The sequence below is a fragment of the Cibotium barometz genome, chromosome 46 (genome assembly GCF_041138505.1).
Source record: "Cibotium barometz isolate CiBa-2024 chromosome 46, ASM4113850v1, whole genome shotgun sequence".
NCBI classification, from domain to species: domain Eukaryota; kingdom Viridiplantae; phylum Streptophyta; class Polypodiopsida; order Cyatheales; family Cibotiaceae; genus Cibotium; species Cibotium barometz.
In genome coordinates, this window is record NC_141091.1 from 21,913,465 (window position 1) to 21,932,534 (window position 19,070).

Genomic DNA, 19,070 nt, shown 5'->3' on the forward strand with positions numbered 1-19,070 from the left:
ATATTTCTCATAGATAAAATAAATTTATCTAAAATTCATCTTTGAATTTAAATAAAATACTCATTAATTCCAATATGCTAGGAATTTCTCTTTTCCCATCTAAATGATGGAATTCCAAATGTCATAGGAATTCTTCTTTTACCATTTAAATATTTCTCTTTTCCCATTTAAATGATGGAATTCCAAATGTCATAGGAATTCCTCTTTTACCATTTAAATATTTCTCATAGATAAAATAAATTATCTAAAATTCATCTTTGAATTTAAATAAAATACCCATTAATTCCAATATGCTAAAAATTACACTTTCCTCAATTAAATATTTGAATTCCAATATGGTGGGAATTACTCTTTCATCATTTAAATTTATCTATGCAAAAAGATAAATTTAACTAAAATTCTTCTTTAATTTTTAAATAAAATATACATTATTTTAGTATCCCAAATTTTCTCTTACTTCATTGGAATACATGGATTTCCATTGTTATGGGGGATTACTCTTTTAACATAAAAATGAATTACTAGAAATTTCTCTTTTTCCTTATTAACTATTTATGCATAACCATAAAATCAAATTTTTCATGATTATAATGAAAATCATTCAATTAATCTAGGATGATTAATCCTAGAATATGGTAGGAAGTCCTCTTTTCATATTATAAAATGAAAATCATTCAATTAATCTAGGATGATTAATCCTACCATATTCTAGGATGATTAATCCTAGAATATGGTATTAAGTCCTCTTTTCATATTATGAATGAAAATGATTTATGTGTTAATTTTTTAGAAATTTTGCCATAGCTTCGGTGCTATTATTGATAATTCTTAGTAATTTTGAAAACATAAAGTTTAGTAATATCATATGATAGAATAACCATTAATTGGATCAATATCCATTTATGGACTTGATTCCTAATTTTTCCATGAATTAAATAACATAAAAGAATTAAAAAGCCACTTATTTGGCCTCAATTTGACAAGCATAGAAATTACTTTGATTAGAGAATTGCTTCATGAGAAGCTTCATTTGAATATAGAATAGGTCATAGGAATGACCATTCTTTGGGGGACAGAGAGACATGCTTTAAAAAAAATTTAATTTAAGCATAAATGAAAATTTATGTGTTTTATACTATTCATTAAAGAACTTCAATTGTATTAAAAAGCCATTCAATTGAATGCTTCTCAAGCTTGAGAGGGGTTGAGAAGAGAGAAACATTTGGAGATTTAAAAAAAAAAGACCATAAACCACACTTTACCTCCTAGATTAGTGTGAAAAGACCTAAATTAGTGTTATCAAAAAGATCACAATTGTTTACTTTCAAAAAGAGTAGAGATGTTTTACTAATTCAAAAAGAGTGCACGGGCTTTAGTCATTCAAAAATATATTATATGGTGGTCACAATAGGCTTAAATTGGTTTTGTTGCATTAATGTTAGTTGGGGAGGAGTCCTTGATCCCCTCATCTGTATCCTACATATTTGTATCTTTAATCTCCTCCCCATCCTGCATATCAGTATCTATCCCCTTCTCTTCATCCTCATTCTTCCCTACCTCATCTTTCTCTTGCTCTTCATCCTTCTCCTCCTCCAGATCCTTCTCTTTCTTATCTTGATTCTCCTCCTCCAGATCCTTCCCTTTCTCCTCATTATTCCATACCTTATCCTTCTCATTCTTCCCTACCTCATCCTTCTCCTTCTCTCCTCCTTCAAAATCTTTATTAGCTCCTCATCCTTCTCTTTCTCATCTTGATTCTTCTCCTCTCCTCCTTCAAAATCTTTATTAGCTCCTCATCCTTCTCTTTCTCATCTTGATTCTTCTCCTTCAAATCCTTCTCCTCCTCTCCTGATCCTTTTCTTTCTCATCTTGATTCTCCTCCAGATCCTTCTCTTTCTCTTTCTCTTCAACCTGCCTCATGCTTCTTCTTCTCTTTCACTCCCTCATCCTGCTCATCCTCTTGCCTTTCTCATTCACTTTCTCTTTCAATTTCTGCATCCTTTTGCTCTTTCATCCTTTCATGAAACCCTTGCTACTCACTTGGTGGGATTGTTTGCCTACCTAGCAGCATCTCATTCTCATCTAGGAAGGCAGGTTCGTTCTTTTCACTCTTCTCCTCTGCACATCTAAGCATCATTCTGATTCAGGTCACCCTGTGACGTTCAATGAAGGGTGCCTTATAGTTATGCATATTACACAGAAAAGTGATTAGTATTTGTGGAGCATTTTATTGAAACTATGGAAACCTTAATAATTGAAATAATAATTACCTTATTCCACTTAGATTGGAGGCTATAAAAATTATCTAATATATACTCAGCATGAAATAGGGTCCTCTACAGGAGTATCCATCTCTTTGTAAAGGCACAAAGACATCTTTGATTACCGAATCATAAAGGCCTTCAATACGAATAAGTTTAGCTAGAGCTGCAAAGTAATCTCTTAATGCACCTGTAACATAAACAATTCAATTAAGATATGTAAGAATAAAATTTCATATTTACAGCTAATTGCTAGCAAGTATATATAAATTATTTAGAGCTGAGAGTGAGCTCAATTTGCAATTTAAGCCCCGGATGTGTGCCTCGTATATGGAGTTCATGGGCCATATTGTTTTCGTCGTCTAATTCTAAGCACACTAGACTCTAATGTTGGCTAAAACAAGAAACTACAGTTAACCTTTTGAAAAATATATTGTGAAGTGTATCAAATATTCAAACCAACTACATATCCAAATTAATATGGCAAAATAACAGTACTGACTTCAAGAAAATTACATACCCAAATTAATATTCAAACCAACTACATACCCAAATTAATATGGCAAAATAATAGTACTGACTTCAAGAAAATTACAAAATGAGAACCATCTTTGGATGGTCTCCAGTGGAGTACTCTCTTGAGCCTAAGTAGAGGTGAAAGTTATGAATTCACAATAAACACCTCTGCTTGAGCCTTAGCAGGAAGCTCTGATTTTATTAAACTACCAAGCAAAGAAGCACATGGAAGCAAATTAGGAAAAACTAAATTACATTGGAAAGTTATATTATAGAGGTCCAACATTAGAAATAGAAAAGAAACTTACTTCAAATCAACATATACGATTGATTCAGTAATTTGCTCTTTTTCCCCCTTTAGAATGTTGAGATCAACTACATCGAGGCTTAGTTGCCTCTCCCCATTTACTAGGTTTACAAACACATATACAAGGCCTTTGAAATTCCTCAAGATATCTGAATTCAAAAAGTCTAGCCTTGTAGTCTCCCTTTTGTATTCTCTTCCTCGATATTATCATCAAGTTTTTTATCCTCTGCTTTTACTTTTTTCTACCTTTGTAACTCTTCCTCTTGGAGTCAGCCTTTGCCCTAGTGTTCACTTGATGAGTTATCTCTCTTATTTTCAAATCTTTCTTTGGATTTCTAGAGCAAGTGGAATCAGTAAGATATCCCTCATTTTGGGATCCACATAGTTAGCTAGATGGAGAAGCTTGTCATATCTCCATTTTACTTTCTTCAGTCTCTGAGTCCTTTACTATTACTGTCAGCCTATGAGCATGGGCAGCTACAATGAGGCTACAATACAAAGATATGAGAAGTACTCTAGAATAAAGGTCCTCTACTACATCCTGAATACACAACAGAGCTACCCTCTTCCACCTCTTATCCAGATCCCATCTTTCACAAATGACTCTAACAACTCTTTGAAATGGAGTTATGAGAAAACATAATTTAAGATAATCCTGGGACTTTCTGATATCTCTTAAAACTGCGACTCTTTGGGAGAATCTCCTACGCCTTGTTTGCTTTAGAATCTCCTATGCCTTGCTTGCTTTAGAATATGCATAGGCTTTCCCTTCCTACTTTTCTTTCTACATACCTTTGAAGAAATAGCAGGTCCTTTCCCCTCCTGCACTCTTGTTGCCTGCTTTGTCCTACCCATTTGAAATGATGAATTTATCCAGTTAATAGAGGAGCCAAAGAAGAGAAGGAGAGATAAATATGTATATGTGGAAAGAAAGGCAATATATAGAGGGAGTGTAAGAGAGAGAGTTAGAAAGGGAGGGAGAGGGAGAGATAGAGAGGAGAATAGTTTGAGATACACATTTAAAACTTAAAGCCAATTGGTGATAAGACGCATACAAATTGAAGCAACAAGCGTTATCATGCCAATTGGCTACTATAGTTTTTTTAAAGAGCTGAATTATAATTAATACCATAGATAGAGAGAGATATGAAAGCAGGGGAAGAAAATGAGAGGAAGGGGTGGGGAGAGAGAGAGAGAGAGAGAGAGAGAGAGAGAGAGAGAGAGAGAGAGAGAGAGCGAGAGAGAGAGAGAGAGAGAGAGAGAGAGAGAGAGAGAGAGAGAGAGAGAGAGAGAGAGAGAGAGAGAGAGACCTTTGTATGCAGACATAGATTAGGATTGAAAAGGAATAGCTGATGTTGAGGATTGAAGGAAAAGCTACAGAGCATCCAGGTGGAGAGAATGGTTGAAAAATATGAAAAAGGGAAAAAAGACTTAATAGTTGTTAAACTATACAATTAAAAAAATAAAGTACTATATTAAAAAGTGGCCCAATTTTCAAGGTCCATGTGGACACCAATCATTGGCCGCATGCGAAATCCTATTGGAACTCACATTTCCATGTGTGATGACTTAACTGGTCAAAGGGTATAATTTTTAAACAGTTCGTTATTTTTTGGTAAAATTAAATTTAGAGAGAGAGAGAGAGAGAGAGAGAGAGAGAGAGAGAGAGAGAGAGAGAGAGAGAGAGAGAGAGAGAGAGAGAGAGAGAGAGATGCAGAGAGAGAGGTGGTGAGTGACACAGACAGGGAGTCTGAAAGCTAGAGAGAGAGAGAGAGAGAGAGAGAGAGAGAGAGAGAGAGAGAGAGAGAGAGAGAGAGAGAGAGAGAGAGACTAAAGGGAGAAGAAGAGACAGAAACAAAGAGAGAAGGGGTGACAGGGCCCACTTACAACAGAGTCAAAGAGCAAATACCTGGCAGAATGGAGGGAAAGGAAGACCCAGACATAGATGATATACATATACTACTACACACACCAAATTCTGGCCCGAGTAAGTAACAAAACTCATGGAAGGGAGTCAACTTGTGCTTCAATAAATCTTTGTCTGTTAAAATAACATAAATCATTGTGCTTACCATGTAGTGTGTTATGCTCGATTCAGTCCAAGCATCCTTTATAGCTCTTCCAAATATTTGCAAATTATCTTCAAAGCTCTTTTTGTCTTGCTGAATCCACATATCTTTCTGACACATTGTGAAAAGAACTTCAACTGATGGCCAAACTTTTGCCTTGGCATTCCTAGACTTACCTTCATGATCTTTGACTATGTTATGGAGCTTTTTCCATTGATCATAATTGATTCTACTTATGTAATTTGAGTTATATAGCTTTCCTATCTTGGTCTTCTTCTTTTTCTCGAAGTGAAGAGGCTTTGAGAGAAATCTTATGGCTTTTACACCACCAATCGATGGTTTCATTGGTACATCCTTTTCATTTGTTGACTTCTTGGTATCCTTTAAAATACGAACATTCCCGCCATGTAGGCCAATATGAAATAACACCTTCTCCAATGATGAAATTGCCTCTTTTCTCTCTGCAACCTGGTTTATCTTCCAAGAAAATCCAATGTAAAGAAACACTAGTTGCTTTGTGATTCGACGTAGGGCATGAAGTGTACATATATGCAGAGGAATAGGCAATACAGGTTGAAAGTTCTCATCAATCAAGTTTGCGTTAGGTGGCCTTCTCTACCAGTTACCATGTAGATGTTTTGCAGGGTCCATGCGGTAAAGACTCGGTAAAGACAAGGGGACTTCACATTAGCTCCCTTACTACAATTGAGTCTTACCAAACACCGAGCAACATTTTTCGAGCGAGGTGAAAATTAGAGCGAAACTTGGCAACAAACCCCAAATAATTGGAATTAACTTGACAAACTTTCAAATCAAAAATGTACCTAGAAAATAATGCAACAAACTTGTTCGCCAGACAGTAAGTGATTTTGTTACATGGTTAATATTCTCATCCATTTAGCTTCCCATTAGGTATTCTAAAGGACCTCTGCATGCATGAGGCTAATGCTTGCATAAGCCTCATGCATTAGGCTAATTCATAAGGCTTATGCAAGCATTAGCCTCATGCATGCATGAGTCTAATGCCTAATGTAAGAGGCTTGAAAAGATGCAGGGAGAAGAGAGCTTAAGCTCTTGCAAGCGCACACACACACACTCACAAAACCCTAAAAAAAGAACACACAAGGTGTGAGAGTGTTTGGGACATCATAGCATAGCGGAGGCTACACTCCAACCCACACACTTTGTCAATCCGTGAATGCAACCCGGTTAGCGCATAGAGGCTATCCCGAATGGGAGAAGATTAGTTAACCACACACTAATGACTTCTAGTCCTACTCAATCCTTCTTCAACACTCAAGCAATCAATCTAACACAATCAACGCATCAATCTAACATAATCAAAGCATCAAGATTAAGCTACACTTAAGCACAAAAATGCAACTTATGCAAAGAATCTAACATGCAAAGAGCTATCACACAAGCCTCAACTACACATCATTTCATGCACAAGCTTCATCACATGCACTCTACAATTCACAAATTAGATTTTAGCATCAAAACATCATTAAGAAATCTAGATTAGCAAGTGTGTAGACCATAACCTCATATCATTGAAAATGTAGAGAATAGAGAGTACAAGATTGAAGCAAGAATGGAGATGGAGAGCTTTGGGAGAGCATATGAGAAGGAGCTATGGAGCAAGCTCTCTCTATGAGCCTCTCAACCAAATGACCAAAGAGTCCTTTAGCTCTTAAATGGGCCACTTTTTATACAAAAACTCTAGAACTCCCAAAAGTTCCCATGTGGGATTATTATCAAGCCCTCTCCCACATTCATCTACAACTTAGAATTCTTTACAAGAGCCCTAAGTGTCTTTTTTGTTGCATCCTTGTATTGATCTTCATCATTCGCTCCCCCCTTCCTATTTTCGCACGTCCTCGAGCGCGGTAGGAGCACGAGCTGCAAAAAACAATAGATACAAGTAAAGTCTTTATTGAAAAAAAAGAAAAGAAGAAAAGAAAAAAAACAGCAATGACAATTCCACATGTGAGCATACAAGTGAAAGGCTGATTAAAGTTTTAAAGAGTACTAAAATAGGTGAGTAAAGACTAGTCAAAGTGAGACTAAGTGGTAGATAGTGCTATGCAAAGGCAAGTGTGCTTGTACACCGCCGGTTATGACCACATTCTCAATGTCCTACAAGTATTTAAGTTATTCCTAAGTGGCAAACCTACTCCTAAATATGAGCAAAGGTAATTGGAACTCTTTTTTTTTTGATGTGTGTGTAGAAGGTGATAAAGATTAAGGTTCCATCCCAATGAGACCCAAGCAATGGCCAAGAGACCTCCGCCAAGAGAATCTAAAGACCACTAAGTATCTCAAGGGCGACAGACCCTTTTTCTTTCTTTTATGACATAAGGAGTACCCCATGAAGATGAGGGCATCGGTCTCGAGGGTCCATAATGTACCCCAGAGTCCTACCAACATCTATCAAGGCGATAGATTCCTTGAAGGTCTTCTTCTGAAGTTTTTTAGACGTCCGTGTTCACCCCATGGAAACCAAGGCATCGGCCCCAAGGTGCTAAGACAACCCCAGGTCCTACCAAGCATTCCTCATGGCTGTAGACACGTCATGTCTCAATTCACTTTGTATATATATATATTTTTAGGATATATTTTCATAAATTTTTATTACTCCTAGCACCTAGCTCATACCTAAGAGGTAGCTACCACTAGGGATAACTAATATACCTTGAAAGCATAAGAACTTGGCATACTCCATTGGTATATATCCTACACTGTCTTTAAATAGAAATATCTTCTACTAAGTTCACTAAGAATCTAGAATTCACTCACCATATTTTAACAACTAATCAAAAACTTAAACCAGCCAACATTGGGTGAACATGCAAACCATATATCCAAAAGATAAAAGCACATAAAGAAATAAAGATTAAGATTTGAATACACCTGTTGTAGTGCCCTGTTGATGTTGTTCGTTTGCATTGATGCATTGCTGATTTTGTGCAGATTGCTCCTCCTTGGTCTTTGTAGGCGTAGCATGTCTCCCCCCTTCCTAATTTGTGTGCACGATAGGTGGACTATTGGGGCGTGTTTGATGCTCTTTTTTAGCGGAGATCTCTGCAAAATTTTTATTAACAAACAAGAAAAGAAAAGAAAAGAATAAAATTTGCTATTGGTGCCAATCACCGAATATAGCCGAGGGAAAAAACCCAATGGGAGAAAAGTGCCCTCGCTTGTCGATCTTATTGTGGAGTCGCTGAGCTTACCCTTGCCCTGGTAGTGGAGATCATCTCAAAAAGAACATAATCCTCTAAAGGCATAAGGAACCACACTATGCAAACATTGATCTGCCAAAGAGCTTCAATTGTAGTGTTAATGCCTTATCTTTGGTTTTAGGTATGTCCTTCTTGGGTGGGAATTTTATCAATTGTCTTGGAATTTGAGCAAGATAAGAGGATTTAGGCATTGAAATGCTAGAATCTATGCTCAAATGAGACTCCTTTGGACTTGTCTTAGGTACACAAGTTGATGTTGGAATTGTGTAACAAGGAGAAATTGGGACAACTTGTGTTTCAATACATGTTTTAGGTAGATCAACACAAGTAGATTTGTAGGTGCTATCACAGCCACCTATCCTATCTTGAAGAGTGTGTTGTTTTCTTTTGCACCCACTGATATGGAAAATCAAGGGTGGCTTTTGGAATCTTTCTGAAACACTCTTTTACCCCTAGCAAACCATGGCATTTTGGAAGCCAAATTGCTGTTGCACCCTCATAATAGCCTTGTGCTTTAAGAACATGTTTTGGGACCCAACGAGTAACAATCCGAGGTTTAGGCTTGGAAAAGATGTGCTTCTTAAGAGGCTTAGCAACTGGACTAGATGGTACAAGTTTGTACACATCTTTGGGTAGCCAAATTGATAATTCCTTCTTGCCTGGCCTTCTTTGAGCAGCAACTAGAGTAGTTGGAACATGCCAGCCATGGTCCTCAATTATCCACATCATTTTTTTGGAGCTTCAAGAGCAGATTTTGAGAGTGGATTGTGTAAGGTAGAAACATTACCCTTTTGACACGATAAAGCCCGTGGAGTAACATCCCCATAGTACAAAACATCTAAAAGGTCACATGGTTGTACCATTCGTATAGGTATAATGTCATATCCATCTGAGTCACAGAATTGAATTGGCTTAGGTAAAGCACAGGTTGATAATGTTGCAAGGACATGACTCCATTCTAGTGGATCAATTAAATGCTCAGGGAAGGGTTGTGGAGTGTATGCCTCATCTGATACACTTCGATTACCCTTAAGTCTCTCAATGTTGAAATTCCTACATGAGGCTCCACACATCCACAGATCTTCTCGCCCATCTGACAATGCAACTTTTGAGCCCTCGGATGAAGCAGAATCAAACTCATCTATTGGAGACCTTGTTACATCACGATATGAGTGATTCCTTAGGTTGACCCTTGTGATGACAGAATCATGTCGGAGGTACAAATAATTGTATCCCCAATCTTGAATCATTTGAAATTGTCGCATGAATGGTCTACCCAATATAACTTCATAGTTTGGATGTTTTCCAAAATCCACTACTGCAAAGGTGTGCTCATATTCAATCCCACATGTGGTGACCAATATGTTCTCAAGCAGCCCAAGGGGATGTTCTAAGCTTCCATCTGCTAGCTGCAAGCGCATCCTGGTACTCCTAATAGCTGGTTTGCCCCACTTTTCCCAAATGGACCTTGTCACAATGCCCACTCCTGCACCACTATCAAGTATTGCAGTTGAAACTACTTTTCGCACTTCTAATGGGAGGGTAGCATTTCCCTGATCGTCCTCACAAAATTTTACTACTTTGTTGATAGGAACTGGCATAACATGCTTTGTCTCAGGGTGTATAGTACACTCATGGTGACCCTTTTGTAGCAATACCTACTGTGACACACATGTGGCAATATCATTCCACAACTCAGGTCGAATTTTTATCAAATCAAGCAAAGGTAAGGTACAAGCCACTGGTGCTGACAAAATAGCTTGCACGGTATTCATATCCTTCTCTTTTGTCAACCTTTTATGCATGGAGGGTATCCTCAAGGTTTGAGAACAGTTCTCATATTCTCCCAGATATGATGGTAAGGTTTTCATTGTATGCTTACTTCTAGGAGAAACAATTGTTTGAACTTCCTCTCCTGGATGCTTGGGCGTCTAAAGTTGTTTTCCGTGCCCCTTGTAAAATCCACCTCAGAGAATGGAGGCGAACTAATAGAAGACATGTTCTCATTAACTTTCTCATGAACTGCGGCCCACATCTCATTTTCCATGTCCTCATTAGCATCAATAACTTCATCATTGCATGGGAAGACAAGGCTAGGTGGTGGCAGATTACCTCCTTTCAATTGGGTGTCAATTGGTGCAGACTTTTCGCTATGAGCTTGTGAAATGAGCTCACTTTTCATTTCCTGACTTGATGACACTTCTGGTATGGTTTCTAATGTTAGCTTAAGAGAGGTTGGGCCCCGAGGAATAGGTGGTGGTGGTCCCTCTGAGCTTCCCTAATGAGTTGCTGATGTACAGCTAGATTGATCTTCTCCTCACTCACGAGGGTTTGGGTATTCTTGAAGCTTCTTGGGTAGCTCAGATAAAGCTGCAATGCGACTTCTATGAGCATCAATGATGGCATCTAGAGTCTCATTCACTTTACCCACAAAAACAGAACCCCCAGAACTATCCTCAGTCGTACTAGCCTCATCTTGTTTAGCACTAGGCCCAGGGTGAGGTTGATGTTCCTCATGCACTTCTTGGGATGTAAAAGTTTTATCCCTCATGTTTTGTTTAGAGGCTTCTTGAGAACTAGTGGATGCACTTTTAGTTCGCTTGTTTCGGTTCTTCTTCCTCCTAGTGGTTTTTTTTCTATTGGACTGTAGGGTCTTATCCACTAGATTTGTCTTTGCAACCCTAGTTCGAGGTGTCTCATCAGTCTGTATTTCGGCATTTCGTGTCTGTGATCTAGTCATGACTCTAAGTGGCACGACATCCTCATTCTCAGATGAAGGTGGTGATGGAACTGCCCCTACAAGGTTGAGTGAGACCTTTGGTTGAGAGGTGCCTTCCTCATATGGTTTCAGCAGACAATCCTTTGGGAAGTGTTCTACACAACACCCTAGACAATATCTTTCAATTGGTGGAAACTGTTGTACTGTTGTATTGGATCGAGATGCTTGCCTTGAGCGATGTGGACAATCACGAGCCCAATGGGGTTCTCCGCACTCATAACAAGGGCCCATTGGTTTGGCCTCTACTTTCCTTGGCTGCCATTGACCTGAGGGGCCTGGAGTCCTAGGTTGGTAGCCGCCTAGCAACATCAAAGAGTTTTGTTCCCCTGGTTGAGCCTCCAGTGCTTGGCTTGGGTATGCGGGACTTTCAAAGAGATTTTCCTTGGATGAATATGATGCATATTCCTTCTCCACATAGCCTGGGTTTACCAAGTCTCTACACATATTTGAATTGTCGTAGTCAACAACCCTCACAGGAGCAGTCCCAGGAGCAGGAGGTTGGGCACCAAGAATAGGTCGTGCTTGCTCTTGAGCCATCGGTGGCTTACGTTTTAAATTAGTATACTGTTGATACATTTGTGGAGCCACTCCACCCCTTGGCTGCTCACGTTCCTGTCTCATTCTCGCAATGCGAGTACATTCCTGTGTGGTATGGGTAAAGTTCCAAGCACAGGCTTGGCACCACTTCTTTGTGGGTTGGTTTGTGACTAGAGGAGAAAAGGTATTACATTTCTCTGTTTTATGGTTACCGCCACATGCTCCACAAAGATGAGGACCTGTAGGAAGTACACTCCTCATTCTCTGCTGTGCTGTTGTTGTGGCTGCATGGGTGGACGATAGGTCTGTCCCAATCTCCTTAGTACTAGGTTAGCTATCTGGTCTGGATTTACTAGAGCGCTAGACCCTAAACTTTGGTCATCACCCCACTGATCTCTAGTTTTCACCTCTGGGCCAGAACCATCTTGGAATTTGAAGTTATCGGTGAAATCCATAGCATCATGGCAACACTCATTGAAATTTGTATGCTTCTTTGCATAGAGATGTGTATGCAGTGTTGAATTTTTGAGTCCTTTTAAGAAGAGAGAAATTAATCGACTTTGGGCGGGCTTCATCTTCTGGGCAACGATTAATGTACTGCTTCATTCTATTTACACAGTCTCTAACACTCTCATTCTCGCCTTGCTTGAAAGAGTAGATGTGTGCTACCGTGTCATGTTGAATTCCCATCAAGGAAAAAGCAGCAATGAATCTCTCTTCCAAAACTCGTAAAGAAGATTTGTCTGAAGCCTCTAGTGCCTGAAACCAAGCAAGGGCTTTTCCCTCAAGAGTGAGTCCAAATCCTTCAATTTGAGTATGCTTATCAGCCACTTGCTCAGCTCAAACTGCTTGCCTAAATGCTGCTACATGGTCATATGGATCTCCTGATCCTTCATACTTCTTTACCAGTTTCTGAAGAGTTGATGGCCTTACTTGTCTTGAATACTCATCATAGGGCCTACGGTCTCTCACTCTCAGTGGGAATTGTTCCTCTCTTTGGTAAGATGGTCCACATGCATCCAAAATTGGTGTGGGTACCCTATTACCAGCCTCACCAAACCCCTCCAAAGATCTTGTCACCCGCATTTCAGGAGGTGCATTTATGGGAGGCCGAGTTGGCTCCCCTACCCTCCGATTGTTATAGTGAGAAAGATGTTGTGGTGTGACCTGTGGTCGCACATTTGGTGTAGGACTATATCTTGGTGCTAGAGTTGGGCTACTAGCAGTGGTCCACTTAGATGTTGAAGGTCCCTCTCTAGTGAACTCTCGTAGGGGAGGAGCAACAGTTTCTCCAAGAAAGGCTGTCTCTCCTGGTTTGGCTGTATTTGTTGAGACTTCCATGAATAATGGTTGTCCTTTCCACGTGAGCTCCCGAATCTCTTTCCAATCTAAGGTTCGGTATTCATTGGCCCATTTATCAATTATTCGGTTCATGTGTCCTGCAAGCTTCTCAACTACCACTATCAATGCTAGAGGAAGATCGAGCTGTGGCAATCTAGTTGTGGCATAATATCCCTCTAACGAGTCCTTATAGACCTCTTGAAGTGGGTCATCCTGTAAGACCTTTGTCACTAGAATTTGTCGTACAAACTCCCATTGGTTCTCAGTCCCCTGATCCATTTTACTCTTGCCTTTCCTATCCCTTTCCAAATTTAGATCTACAAGAAGTAAATCATCTATGGATGGTTTTGAGGACTGGGCATTGGAGGGTCCAGGCATGCCCGGCTCGATGAGCCAGTCATCTCTAGACTCCCTTGCGTTGGAAAGCTTCGATAAGTCTAAGAACTCGGTTTTAGAGAGCTCCCCTAATTTGTCTACATTCTCTGGATGGTAGGTGACTTCGTAGCGAACACCATCTCCACCCATGTACATGTTACCCTGGTCATTGACTAGAGGTGCTCTATCAAGTTCTGAGAAAATGTCTGCGATCTTAACAAGATACCGTTGTTGTGGGTCCCTAAAGATCTCAGCTCCTTGAGCATTTGTGTAGACATATTGGAGTCTCACATTGAGTGTTAACCCCATGGTGTCGGCTTCAAATGGATTAAAAGATCTTGCGGGTGTCCTGTTTGGAGCTAAGGGATGACTATTTGTTGGCCCTAGATTGTCCATGGACAATGAGCTAGTTGTTCTGGAGGAAAGGGTATCGGATTGGGATTCGGAAAGGGTTTCAGCAATATCTGCCAAATTTTCTACAGATTGGGTCCCACTTTCCTGCGTAGGTACTCTAGAAGGTGCCCTAGGCCCTATAGTAGAATCTATAAGACGTCCCAACCGCAAGTGCATAAGGTCAAATTTTTTGGTTTTTTATGTGTTTTTTTTGTTTTGTTTTGTTTTTTTTTAAATTAAATATATATATATATATATGTGTGTGTGTGTGTATATATATATATTTTTACCCTACTGATCTCTAAATGCAACTAAAATGAGTACGTGTGTAACTATCTATCCTATTTTTTATTATATTTTTTTAAATGATATTTTTTAAAAATGATTTTATGTTTTTACTTTTTTTTTTAAAAATTACAAAAATTATGAATCACGCTAAAAAAATACTAATTATGCACAAAGTTACAAAAAATTTAAAAAGAAGGCAAGTTATACTAATTATGCAAAAATTTTAAAAAAATAAAGAATTACAAAATATGCAAGAAAGTAGACTCCTAAAAAACACTTAATTTATAGATTTTTTTATTTTTTTATTTTTTTTAAATTTCTATTTCTTTTCTTTTATTTTCTTCTCCTTTTGTTGTTTTTTTTGGTTTGTTTGTTTGTTTTTTTTAAAACTAATAAATTTCGTACCAATTACAAAAAACATGAATCTACTAATTATGCACGCAATTACAAAAATTCTAAAAAAATAAAAATAAAAAATGCAAGCTACTTTAATTATGCAAAATTTTACAAAAATTTAAAAAATGAACAATGGATTCAAAATACAAAAATAAAAAATTGTTTTTCTTTTTTTTCTCCTTTTTTTTAAATAAATTTATTGTTTTATGGTTTTTTTCTTTTTTTTTTCTTTCTTTTTTTCTATCTCTTTTTCTTTTAAAATATATAAATATATAAATATATATATTTATTATTTTGTTGTTTTTATTTATTTATTATTATTATTTTTATTTAAAAATACCAAAAACATGAAAAATTAATAAAAAAATAAAAAAAATTTGAAAAGCACCAACCTTATCTTTCAACGCTTCGTCGCCTCCCGGATTCTGCGCCTCACCGCTCTCGCCTCGTCTTCAATGCACCGCCTCTGCTTTGCTTAGCTGCCGGCTGCTTCTGCTTCTCTTGCAGCTACCCCCACGCACTGCTCTGCAGGCTGCCACTCCACGCTTTTGCTTGCACGCTTCCCACCTTCTTCAGCTCTTCGTCTTCCGCCTCACACAGCTACCCAGCCCGCCTTAGCTTTCAGTCGGCCACCTCGCCTTCACTTCCAGCTGGCCGCCCACAGCTTCACCTTCTGCAACGCTGCCCACAGCTTCGCTTCCACAACGCCGCCCACAGCTTCGCTTCCACAACGCCGCCCACAGCTTCACTTTCAGTCGGCCGCCCACCGCCACAGGTTCGCCTTCTGCAACGCTGCCCACAGCTTCGCTTCTGCCCGCCTTCACTCAGCTGTCGACACCGACGCCTTCCTCTCCGCCTTACCTTCTTCGCTCGGCCACCTACACTCAGTTGCACGTAAATATATATATATATATATATATATATATATATATTTTTCTTTGCTGCCGACGCCGACGCTTTCCTCTCCGCCTTACCTTCTTCTACGGCCGCCCACAGGTTTCCTCGCTTGCGCCCATCTTCACTGCCGCCGCAACCACTGCTACGCCTTCAGCGTTTTTTTTTAAAATTTTAGCCGCCCACTTTTATTCCTAGATCTTCTACAATATTGTCTAAATAAGAGATAGTGTTGCGTAAACTGCTAAGAGCCTGGCTCTATCGTTTTTGTTTTTCAGAAGAACGAAGAGCTTTGATAGCCTCCGTTACTGAAACACAAACTGTATTGACTGAATTGCTCGAAGGACCACTATCTGAAGACAATAACATGCAGTTATTAGATAGTATTAAACCGATTCCAGAAAGCTTTAAAACTGCTCAAAGTGCATTCGAATGTTTCTTAGCGAAAAGCATGAAAGCATGAAATGGCAAAAAAAACAATGAATGTAAGCATAATGACGGTACTTGAAAAGAAATAAAAGCAATAAAACATAAAAAACAATGCGAGAGAAACCTCAACCGCTCAATGGGGTTTTAATTTTTCTTTTTGCTTCTAATAAAAAAACAAAAAACACACAAGGCGCCCTTGAGATCACACACTCAATGCCCTTGCAAACTCTACTCTAATCCACCCTAATCCACGATTTTGCAATCAATGGAGTACTTAGTAAGAAGTAATGGTTAACACCCTTCACTAACTTAGGTGTGCGTTCCCCGATGCAGCGACGCCATTGTTTGGGACATCATAGCATAGCGGAGGCTACACTCCAGCCCACACACTTTGTCAATCCGTGAATGCAACCCGGTTAGCGCATAGAGGCTATCCCGAATGGGAGAAGATTAGTTAACCACACACTAATGACTTCTAGTCCTACTCAATCCTTCTTCAACACTCAAGCAATCAATCTAACACAATCAACGCATCAATCTAACATAATCAAAGCATCAAGATTAGGCTACACTTAAGCACAAAAATGCAACTTATGCAAAGAATCTAACATGCAAAGAGCTATCACACAAGCCTCAACTACACATCATTTCATGCACAAGCTTCATCACATGCACTCTACAATTCACAAATCAGATTTTAGCATCAAAACATCATTAAGAAATCTAGATTAGCAAGTGTGTAGACCATAACCTCATATCATTGAAAATGTAGAGAATAGAGAGTACAAGATTGATGCAAGAATGGAGATGGAGAGCCTTGGGAGAGCACATGAGAAGGAGCTATGGAGCAAGCTCTCTCTATGAGCCTTTCAACCAAATGACCAAAGAGTCCTTTAGCTCTCAAATGGGCCACTTTTTATACAAAAACTCTAGAACTCCCAAAAGTTCCCATGTGGGATTATTATCAAGCCCTCTCCCACATTCATCTACAACTTGGAATTCTTTACAAGAGCCCTAAGTGTCTTTTTTGTTACATCCTTGTATTGATCTTCATTCGTCATGCAACAGAGAGGCTGAAAATCTTCTTCTTCTTCGCACAACACTCAACACACCATATACAAAGATAAGAGTACACACAATATGAAAGGTACTCAACCAAATATATACTAGGGTTCTATATAGTGTGAACCCAACTAAATGAGCTGGCGCTATAACTATGCTAGTCTCTAGAATGTCTGTCACACAGCCTGTCATCCCACTGGCCACATATCACCCATGATCTCACCAACCATGCGAGTGATGTAAGTGTGGGGCCTATCCCCCAGGTGGGTCATCAGTGTCCACCGCCTAGATGAGCTCGATATCTCAACACTTCCCCTCGAGCTCAACTCCATCTCATGTACACCAAGCAAAGTCATGAATCTGCGGAGCTTCTCTGTACCCAATGCTTTGGTGAAGATGTCAGCGACTTGATCCTGTGTGTTGACATAAACAAGGTCAATGTCTCCTGCCAAAATCTTCTCTCTGACAAAATGGTAGTGGACCTCTATATGCTTCGTGTGCATGAAAAACTGGGTTCCTGGCCAACTGTATACTGCTAATGTTGTCACAGAAAATGACAACTTGTCTATCCACTAATAGACCCAAATCTGCAAGTAGCTTTCTCAACCAAGCTACCTCAGATACTGCCATAGCAGCACCTCTGTACTACTCGACCTCTGTACTGGATAGAGCAACCGTAGGCTACTTCTTGCTCCTCCAAGTCACAGCAGCACTCCCCAAAGAAAACATGAAGCCACTAGTAGATCTTCCATCTGAGATACTACCAGCCCAATCAGCATCGCAACCGTAGGCTGCTTCTTGCTGCTCCAAGTCATAGCAGCACTCCCCAAAGAAAACATGAAGCCACTAGTGGATCTTCTATCTGAGATACTACCAGCCCAATCAGCATCTGTGTACCCATGTACACAGATCTCTGTCCCAGTTTCATAAAATAGTCCATAATGCAAAGTAGACCTCACATATCTCAGTATGCGTCTCAATGCATCCAAATGCGACTTCTGTGGAACCTGCATAAACTGACTCACCAACCCAACAGCATAGCTCAAATCCGGCCTGGTGATCATCATGTAGATCAAGCTTCCTACTATGCGCTTATAAATAGTAAGATCCTCCAAAATCTCTCCTGAATCTGCACTCAACTTGCCATTATGATCCAATGGCACTGAGATAGGCTTACAACCTGTCATACCATACTTGGACAACATGTCCAAGCCATACTGTCTCTGCAGTAATCCAATACCATGTGGTGACCTAATCACCTCAATGCCCAAGAAATATCTGAGCTCCCCCAAATCCTTCATCTCAAACTTCTGTCTACGCAAGATCTTTACATCAAAGATCTCTGCATCATGGTCCCCCGTAATGATCAGGTCATCTACATAGATGACAACAAGCACAACCCCTCTATCACTGTGTCTCACATACAGCGAGAAATCTACATTGGCTACATGAAAGCCAATAGTGACAAGATATTTAGAGATCTTGTCAGACCATGCTCTTGGTGCTTGTTTTAAGCCATACAAGGCTTTCTTCAACCTGTAAACATGCTCGGGGTGACTCACATCCTCATAACTAGGTGGCTGCAACATATACACCTCTTCCTGTAAATCCCCATGCAAGAATGCATTCTTTACATCCATATGATGTAAAGACCATTGCTTTGACGCAGCCACTGCTATCACAACTCTCACTGTTGCCATCTTGGCAACTAGGCTGAAAGTTTCCTCATAATCAATGCCATATGTCTGCGCATATCCTTTGGCTACCAATCTAGCCTTGTACCTGCTTATGCTTCCATCACTGTTATGTTTTACTTTATACACCCACTTGCATCCAATGGCTTTCTTGCCTTCAAGCAATTGCACTAAATCCCAAGTCTCATTTCCATATAGTGCATCCATCTCCTCATCCATAGCGTTCTCCCAACTCACATTTCCAATAGCCTCATCAATGCATGTGGGCTCTACAACCTGTACAACTTTTGCCATGTATGCATAGTGATGTGCCACATAACCATCATAGGTAAACCTCTGCACAGGATTCTTCACTCTCCCAGATCTTTGAAGCTTTGCATTCATGGCTTCCATAGCCTTCTTTACACCAGGTGTTCTCATAGTAGCTGGTATCCCAGGATCCTCATCAAGGCTCATCTCTGAGCCACTAGACTCTCCATCAACATGA